The sequence below is a fragment of the Dermacentor andersoni genome, chromosome 3 (assembly GCF_023375885.2).
Source record: "Dermacentor andersoni chromosome 3, qqDerAnde1_hic_scaffold, whole genome shotgun sequence".
Lineage (NCBI taxonomy): Eukaryota > Metazoa > Arthropoda > Arachnida > Ixodida > Ixodidae > Dermacentor > Dermacentor andersoni.
The window spans coordinates 90,802,566-90,812,038 of record NC_092816.1 but is presented as its reverse complement, the minus strand read 5'-3'; the positions used below and the strand labels follow the sequence as shown (position 1 = coordinate 90,812,038).

Below are 9,473 nucleotides of genomic sequence, written 5' to 3'. Positions count from 1 at the left end.
CGGAGAGCAAGATGGTGGTGTTCGAACGCCGGTCTCGAGCCCTCCGCTCTTGATGATGATCGGTATGCCATTCTCTTCCTTTCTTCATTACAATATTAACAGTTTAAGCAAGATACATTGGCAGACTAGCGCGACTCCCATATGGAGCCCGCAAAACTAACATACAGCAAACAGTTTACGAGCACACAGCTCACTAGTACATTTCTAGTATGACAGAGCACTCAGCTCCCGACAACGATCACGACACGAGCACACCCTAGCAGCCGGCAAACGCTGCTTATAAGCTCTCCGCTTGACGTCATAGTTCGACGTCATCGTTCGGCGGGGACGGAGCAGGAATGGTCGGGAAGGTTCGTCCAAGCATTGTAAACTTGCCGCCGCCCCGCACTAAGGCTCCGGAGTCAACGACCGAGGGCTTCGTAGAACTGTGCTCCGTCTCGGGTGGTGCGGCCAAGTACCAATTTCCTGAGTTGGTCGCGCGCCACGTGGCCGCCGGTCATCCGCAGTTCTCGGTACCGCCCAGCTTTCAGTGCCGACGTCAGAGGGCTTCGTAGAACTGCTTTGTCCCGGATGGCTCCGCCAAGTACCAATTTCCTGAGCTGATCGCGCGCCACGTGGCCGCCGGCCGTCCGCAGTACTCGGAAGAGCTCCCTGTCTGGTGGGCTTGGAACATGTGCAGCGGGCTGAAAGCTGGCCCGTACGGCCATTCTTAACAACGGACGTTGCCAGGGAACTTCGTCTGCTTGCACGCAAAAGGTCACAACCTTTTTGGAGTTCAGGTGCCTTCAATTGCTAATTGCATTAGCTGGATCCCTTGCTACGGCCGCAACTGCCATATAGCCTTTCCCGCTGCGAAACAACCTTGCTCTGCCGCTTGTGGCTGGGAGTGGCGTACACGAACGCTATAGCTTACTCCTGTCGTATAGGGATGGCCTAGAGCCCAATTTGCGACTCCTGTAGGTGCCAGTACACCATCAAGACCTACTTATTGTGTACCTGTCCTCGCTACAACGTGCAACGCCTCTCTCTAAGGACAACTCTAAACCGACTGCACTCGAGGCCGTACTCTGAGTCAAAGATACTCTAACCGGGGCTGCACCAGTCACTGCCACAAAAAGCGATTCGTGCGCTAGCACACTGCTTGAGGTGCACCGGTTTAAGAGACCACTTATAGTGTCTCTCTGCATCATCCCACGTGCACTTAGTGCTCACTCTACCTCTTTCCACCTTTCTATTCCCCTTTCTCTTACCCCCAGTGTAGGGTAGCAAACCGGACGCTCGTCTGGTTGGTTGACCTCCCTGCCTTTTCTCTCCTTGCTTTCTCTCTCACACACACACACAATGAGCTCTGGAGCCCGAACACCTACTCTTTGTGTGTTCAAGTGAGTCCTGCATGGTCTACCTGGTTTTCGAACGGTCCGCGCAACCTGGACGGACATACGCGGTCTGACGTGGTGCGCCTCGCGAGCACCAGGGAGCGCCGCCACGACGTGTCGGTGTAGCGGCCGCGAAACGCAACACCAGCCGGCGTTTGCGCGTGCGTTAGCGGCGGCGGATCGCATGTGCTCGCCCGTAAACGCAACTGCGAACGTCCCGCGCAAGCGAGCCGTGCGTGGTGGTGGCGGAGGATACCTGTGCGCGGCGGCAAACCGGTTGCCCTCGCCGACGACCCACGCGCCGTTTCGTAGTCGGCGGTGGTGTGCGTGCGTGTGCGTGCGTTGAGCGCGCGCGCGCTGTACGCCTCCGCAAGCAGTCGTCGTCGGCGGCGGAAGCCGAGGGGCGCGTACAGCAGTCGGCAGCCGCCTTTTCTGCTACGCGCCCGCGCCCCGACCACGACGAAGACGAAGACGACAACGACGAGCATCGCGGCGAGCCGAGCACCTGTTGCCGCCGCGGCCAGCCGATAGAGCGTGTGTAGGCTACACTCGAGAGCCGGCCACCCGCGCGTCACGCACACTCCCGAAATCTCCGGGCCTCCGGTGCTAGACTCTCCGTGGTCCCGTGCCTGTGGGATTCTGGAACCCGGACCGTCGGTTCGCTCGTCATACCAGCGGCATCTGAATCGGCTTTTGGCATCGATAGCAACTTGGTGTACACACCCACCCGCGTCACTTTTAAACTCCCCGGGACTCCTGCAAACCACCGCCGCCGCAGTGTATCTTTCCTGTGGTCTCCCGGAAAACGTTGCCGTGCGGTTCAGCTGCAGAAGCACCTGTCGCCGAAGGGGTGGCGGAATTGTGTGTGCTCGTGCTCACTCGTTTTGCGGTGTGGACCACCCACCGCTTTTACACGCAAGCGTGCTTGGTGGAGTGACGTGTGACTGACGACCGAGGATCTGGTTCTTCTTTCCCGGATTGATTACCCAACGGTACTCGGCGAAGAAGGGGAGGAAGCTCTGCTTGTACCAGCTACGAACAGCTGCCCGGAGGCGACGCATGAGGCTAGACCCTGCCTCGTAGACCGGTAGGTGGGAAATCTTCATCGGCGGGAATGTGCCGGGACCGGCCAGATTGGGATCAGCGCGCTGTTTTAATGACAGCAAGAGCTCTCAAACGGGATTTGTCAGCTGGGTCCTTATACCAATCGCCTTCGTTGCTGCTGCTGCTGTGCAGCATATTTCTTATTTAGCCACCCGCGTGGCTCGATTACCTCAACAGGCTTCCTGCCAACTCGACACCTGTGCTCATAGGTGGATGTAGTATTTGCTTTGATGGGTGTCAGCTTGTTAGAGCGAAAACGATTATAGTTATTAAAATGATAACTTTCTTTACTTCACTATGCCGCTTCGCCTTCAGTCACATTGTACTCAGCCATAGTTTGACATACGGTGTATTTAGAAGAAATGACACTTTTTTTTTTCCTCTCAGAGGAGAAGAAACTGCAGAACAGTACGGAAGCACACTATAATACATGAATGCTTAGCTTGGATACCTGAGCATATACTGCGGCCCGTGCAGATTAAAATTCTTTTGCTATTCTAGTTTTTAACGTTTCGATGTGGGGCTAGAAGTCGCGTTCTTCACGAACTGGACAAGATAAACTTGAGGGTGGAGCCACGACAACGTCAAACCCCCCGCTCCTGAATGAGGTCGTGCTTCGAACAGCCATCTTTCATAGCTCACGAACCTTGACATGTATATTGTGACGGTTCCAGACGGTCAAAAAAATAACCACATCTTCTTTTCGAAGGCGCGTCTGCTTTGCCGCCATGCACGCATCCGCTTTTGAGCGCGCGCGACATCTCCATTACCACCGGCCGTCAGCCATGGTCTTCTTTGCACGCTGAAATGGCGAAGTTTTACGTACTCTTGCCTAGACAGTGGTCACCGATTCGGATGCATCTTGAAATGCAATGCTAAAGCATCCGTCAGACCAGATGAAAAAAAAAAAGAAAAATCAATCCGTGTTCTGTCACTTCCCTGCACTTTTGAAAACTCGAAGGGAGTTTGGAAGGAGCTTGCTGTATAAAAAATGTTTGACGACTTTCAGACGATTCGAAAGCTATCAGAAATGTCATCATTTTCTGCGATTTGCCATGGTGTGCATGTTGGCTTGCCTAACGGAACTTTCTGTGACGTATACGAAGATATTCACTGATCGCTTGCAAACAGCTCGCATGATCTAATAGCACACTTTATCCTGGCTGGTAGAAATGAGTGTACGCACGTTACCTGTCGACATCCATAATATACTCGAGGGCTGCGCCTGTACATGCTGCACGAGTTGTGCGAGTTCCCTGCAGTAGTGCTACGCAAAAACAATATCAGATTTACGGTTCCGCTTAGCGCTTGCCTATACGTTAGGCGTTGATGTGGAGTTTCTGTGTGGTTTGCGACATATTTACCATACTGCGATCGTCCTCGTTCGCTCACTTGTGATATTGTACCTGCTAAATGGCTTCTTGTGAAGACCCACTGGACGTGGTGTATAATTGTTTGCGTCTATAAGGACCACCTAAAGCGTGACTCTTGAGCCTCGCATTTAAGCATTCAGTGGTTTTACATGCGAAAACCACGATCACTCCGCAGTTAATTGGGGGACCTCGGATTAATTATATGCTAGCTGGGTTTCCTTATCGTACACCTAAATCCACGTACACGAACGTTTTTTTTTTTTTTTTCATAACTCCCCCACCGAAATTCGGCGGCCGCAGTCGGGATCGAACCTTAAACCAACACGAACGCCATAGCCTCTGAGCCATTGCGGCGTGTAAAATTCGCACTTGTACATGTATGTAGGGGGCGCACTGTCGGTGCACGTTGAAGGCGTGTCCTAGGCGCGCGCAAGGTTTTTAAGAGCAGTGTCGCCGTAAGGAGACAATGTGCACTTAATAGCCGACTCACCAAGCATACCGTTGACTAACGCTGTCGCCTGCTTAGTCGTGAGGCGATCGTGCACACACTGCACGCAGGCGTACAGTATGACATTCACAAGAACGGCCCCCTAATACATTTCTGCACTCAGTACGGAAGCTCTTGTATAGAAAGAGTGTATACAACCCGACAAACCTGTACGTATACTTTCATCTGAACAAACTGCACGAGTTGACGGCCACTTAGAAGTGAACTCGTCACGTTGCACTAAGCGAAAAGAAATTATGCCAGAAATAGGCACAGATCTGTTCAGGCCCGACGGAGTCGGCCGGGGAAGGCAAACTGACGGCTCGAGACGCACGGCTCGCCGTGGACTACACCAAGCTCATATGCGCATGCAAATTTTTGTTTGCCCTCAGCAGCTCCCTTCGGACCGCGCCTGCCCGTCACCGCGTGTCAAGGTCGCGCGATTTTCAGGGTTGATCTCGCAGATGGCCGCGCTCTGGCCGAGGGCGCACCCCGCCGCGAAGCTGGCGTGTGTGGGGGGAAAGCGCGACGGCGGCGTATGCGCGGGGCCTCGCCGTCCCACGCGTTCGCCACAAGGGCACCGAGCATGTCGCTTATACGGAGCCGGATAATCTTTACCAAGCAGACGGCGGCCCTATCGGGCAGCAGACGGCAGCGAGTTCGTATAGAACTTATCCACGAACGTTATGTTTTCTATTTAGCGAACGCTGATTGGCAGTCGTTCCAGTTTGGCCGAACGCATATATGACAAGGGCGGCCAGAACGAGACGCCGTGTTCTTGTGAAGGAGGGCGATGTGTGGGTCTTTTCTGTAAAAGCTACCGTCGAGTTTGGGCGGCGCTACGAACGCCCGTACATCCAGCACGTGCCTATGAATAATAGTTCGCTGCGAAAATGAAAACTTCGATTGCCTAATTAATTTATTTGTGTAAGGCAAAGTACTGCTTGTATACAACAAATAACACCACCACCGCAAACAACAATTACTACTACTACTACTACTACTACTACTAATATCAATAATAATAATAATAATAATAATAATAGAAAGGAGACAACATAATGTCTTTAAGTCGAAATATTGCATTCACTGCCAGAGGTTTCGCGCACTCCGTACCCTGAACAGCTATAGTATGTTTCAGAGAATGCGATTTACAGTCCTTGTCTGCGTCTCAAATCCCGCCTACCAGTGCTGTGCATTCTAAACTTCCTGGACAGGCATTGCAATGAAAAAAAAAGTGACATAACAAGCTTCGAAGACACTTGCGAAGAAAGATGGTATGCTATCACATAAGTTGACAGGCTCGTCCTCTTAAATTTATTTAGTAACTGTTACGTTACGAGCTTTCTACGCAGTTTCTATGCATATGTGTGACTTTCTGTCATCTGTGTAACGCTGTTTTCGTTAGATTTCGGTGAGCGTATAGGTTTAATTACGTTCGACGTTTATGCTTTGTGAGCACACCAGTTTTAATGGCTGGTGTTTCCGTTATAATTAAGAGCTTATAAAGCTATAGTTACAAGAACTAGAAGCTTTTTACTCTCTATCTCCTCTCGCTTATTCTCTTGCTTAGTATTCTCAGCCTTTTTTGCAAGCTTTGCTAACAAATGTTAATAACTTCATCTGGTTGTGACTAACAAGAATCAAGACCCTCTATTTGTCTTCTCGTTGAACAGCAAACGTAGGTGATATGTACATATATACTTGCTAACCTTTTTAACAGGAATTACGAAGCATTTTCTTTTCTTTACGGAGCGTGCGTCTATGAAAATTCGGGATAAGCAGTTTCAGATTGCGTTTAGTGTAATTGCCATTGCGATCGCTTCTCGATAGCTCTGCTCATAGGACTATTGTGAGGTGTTGGAGGAACGCGGCCCAGCTGAAGAGACGAATGAGTAGTGAAGGCAGACGCGTGTCAATAAAAAAAGTATGGTTTGCACGTTTAGACACTATTTTGTGCAAAAGACCAGCAACGAGGTAGCACGCACATTCGTTTACTTTGAAGCTGGAATGCGAACCTACACGGAGAGAGTGAGCATTATACAAAGAATTGATTCAAGGAGCTTCACATTCGGGTGCCTGAATATGTCTGAATATGCGTGAATTAAACTGCGCGATGCGTCGGCAATAGTTCGCTAATGCGCTCAGGCGAAGCTTATCTTGCTAAGACGCGACCTTCTGTGGATATTTGTTTAATCTCTTCAATACCTGGTACGTCAAAGGGGGATTCTAAATTTAGCGGCTCCTTTCACGGTCACTTCACGATGCAGGAACAGTAAGAAAGAGAGAGACACGTTTCAACTTGGGACCCACCCAAAGAGGAGAAGGGCTGTTTGAAAAGACGAGATGAGAAAAAAAAAATAAGCGTACTGCACTGTGAAATGCACGAGTTTCGGTGTAATGCAAATCGAATAGATTTCTATTCCGTACGGCATACGGATACGGAAAGGCACCTTGGCTCTCTAGTGGCCCATATTCACAGTGACCTACCTATATTGAGGCTTTAAAAGCTAGCGAAGTGAAGTAGCTTGTCATTCCATAAGCGTCTCGATATAAAACAGGATGTCAGAGCTGCAGGGACGCTGCAGTGCATACGATTCGTTAAATGCAGGCCCACTTAATTGCTATGCCACATAGCAATTTCAGGCAATACTTTTTTTTTCTTTCTTTCTCGCTGCAAATCCAGCTTTACATTGAAGCACGAGAAAAATCGTGAGACGCGAGGTGTGTCGAGCGTTAACGGCTTGTTATTCAACGAAGGTCTCCGAAAGAAGACCACGTGGAAGAACTGCAACGAGCTTTTATTTCTTTGCCGACCCGCTTCCTTTAATTATGCACGCCGACCGACTCTTCTCTTCTGACTTGTTCTCAGATAGCGAATGCGGCTCTCCATTGTTGTTTTGCCTGTACGATCAAGATCGCCATGGTCGCTTCGTTAAGCATGCAGCTCGCGCTGGGGCCGCGTCGATAGGCGTCTGCAGCGGTCAGCTGAAAGCGTCCAGGATAAGCCCCGATGGCAGCTTCATTATTTTCTTTTTCCACGCGAGGCTAAACCGGTCAGCGGTGCCCACGAGAGGCGTCAGGATGAGCTAATGGAGAGGCTTCTTGGCGACCGCTCAGCAGAGATGCGCGACTCGATGTTGCACAAGCGCAGCAGCTCCTGTCGGTATCGGAAGCCCTCGCGTCTGGGAAGATAGATGGGAGGTTGGCTGCGCGTACAGCTGGAAGCCACGTCGTGGTCGCGTATACTGTGCAACGCGCGACCAGTCGTCGCTGCAAAGTGTAACCACCGCGGTGGCTCTTTCCCAGCCGCGTATTTCGATGGAGGCGAAATGCAACAGGGCTCTTGTATTTAAATGAACGTTAAATATTCCCAGGTGGTCAAAACTCTGTGGCCGTCCACCGTCCAGTATGTGATCCCTAATGTACCACCACCCAGTTTCTTTCTTTCTTTCTTTCTTCCTTCATACTTTCTTTATTTATTATTTATTCAGTTTCGGTACGTTAAACCTAAGAATTTAACTTTTAGTTCTTCTTATATAACGCCGCAGTTCTAAAACAAGCACACCCTTCTCAGGCAGATCGGCGTACGCTTTCTTGCTCATATTAGTAGGGGAAAAAATGTTGTAGTGGTAAAATGTGCCGGAGGGTGGAGACTTGGAAGCGAGTGAAACAAGTCGCCTACGGGTGATATAGCGAATAAGGTTACCAATCGCGGTTAAACAAAGTGAATTACACTTGAAAAGAAACAGAGAGCTTGCTTATATATACCCCCTAACTACATATGAGTCGCGTAGTATATTTACCATAACAGTGACTCAAGTTAGGTGAGCCAGGTAATTTCATATCGCATATAGATTGCTTTTACAGACAGATCTTCCGCCAAGTTCCGGTGAATATATCTAACGGTGCTTTCGTCGTTGCGACACAATGTCTTGAACGGTCTCCTGAACAGCGACGATGCTCACGTCTGCTCCCAGTATAGTGGGCAACTCGCACAAGGATAGAACCTGAAAGGCGAAAGCATTTTACCCTCAAATACTGAAACAATATTCGTCCGCATCTGTGCATACCGCTACGCGTGTCAGCTGGGGCCTATACGCCACCACTAGCGCGCATCTGAATCAGTGAGCCGCCTGTGGCTTGGCGTATACTTTTCAGAAACGACTATGCTCATCCTGCAGTAGAATGGCCAACAGCTGTATACATGCGTCAACGCTGGCTGCGAGGAGATTATTAAAAAGCTTCTTTGTCACTGCCCTCGCTGCTGTGCACCTAGAAAATAATTATCTACTTCGCGTCGGAAAAGAGAATCATCGGACGCGCACAGAGGCCATACTCGACATAAACAAGGCGTTGAACGCGTTGTTGCCCTTCTGGACGCCATTCAGACTGAGCGACACACAGAGTTGTCGTGCGCGACATGGCGCTTGATGACACCCCCCCCCCCCCCCCCCCAATCTCCCTCCCTCCCTCCCTCCCTCCCTCGACCAGTGGAAAGACCTGAGATTGGAGCTATTCTCGCGGATGCGGCTGAGTCTGCAGAACGTATTCAGAAACGATTCCAGAGCTTCCACTGCAGCAGATCGTTTTTGTACTCGCGATGTGCTCTCTTACAAGTAGAGGTTCTCCACTACGGGTGCCCGTTTTCTTCTCGTGGTTCCGGAGACACTCCGCTCAATCTATTCTGCACGCCATGCACGGTGACCTGACTTCGGATCCCTTAGGATAGGCGCGAACACTACTGCCTTGTGCTCAGCAGCTCTTTTAGTGCCCGCGGATGCGCCGATTTGCTTAATTGTAGGCAACTCAGGTTCAACGTAAAAACGCCTCTTGTCTGACGCCCACTGCCGTGTTCCTACAATTCTGTAACAAAAATTGCGCTACAGCTAATACGTATTTGAAATGCCACCAATCGTTTATCTTGGTACCCTTAACTGCCTCGAGGTATCCTGAATAGCACGTAGGTATCTCGTAGGATATTCTACAAGTCTCCGATAGAAACACTGCAGTGCGAACTATAGAGAACAGGTACACGATGATCCAGCTGGCATTAACTAAAAGAAGGACTCAGTGGAGGTGAACTTAAATCAGATAGTAATGGTAAAGATGATCGTGACATTCACAGCAGGC

General features: G+C 50.2%; 1 protein-coding gene across 1 annotated transcript in view; it reads left to right on the top strand.

Moving 5' to 3' along the window:
• The first annotated feature begins 1,554 nt into the window (after positions 1-1,554).
• Positions 1,555-9,473, top strand: part of LOC126542416 (uncharacterized) — a 98,566-nt gene continuing 90,647 nt past the window's right edge. Inside the window, exon 1 of the mRNA XM_050189483.2 lies at positions 1,555-2,463. The gene's annotated coding sequence lies outside the window, so the exon portion shown is untranslated. The remainder of the gene's footprint in view (positions 2,464-9,473) is intronic.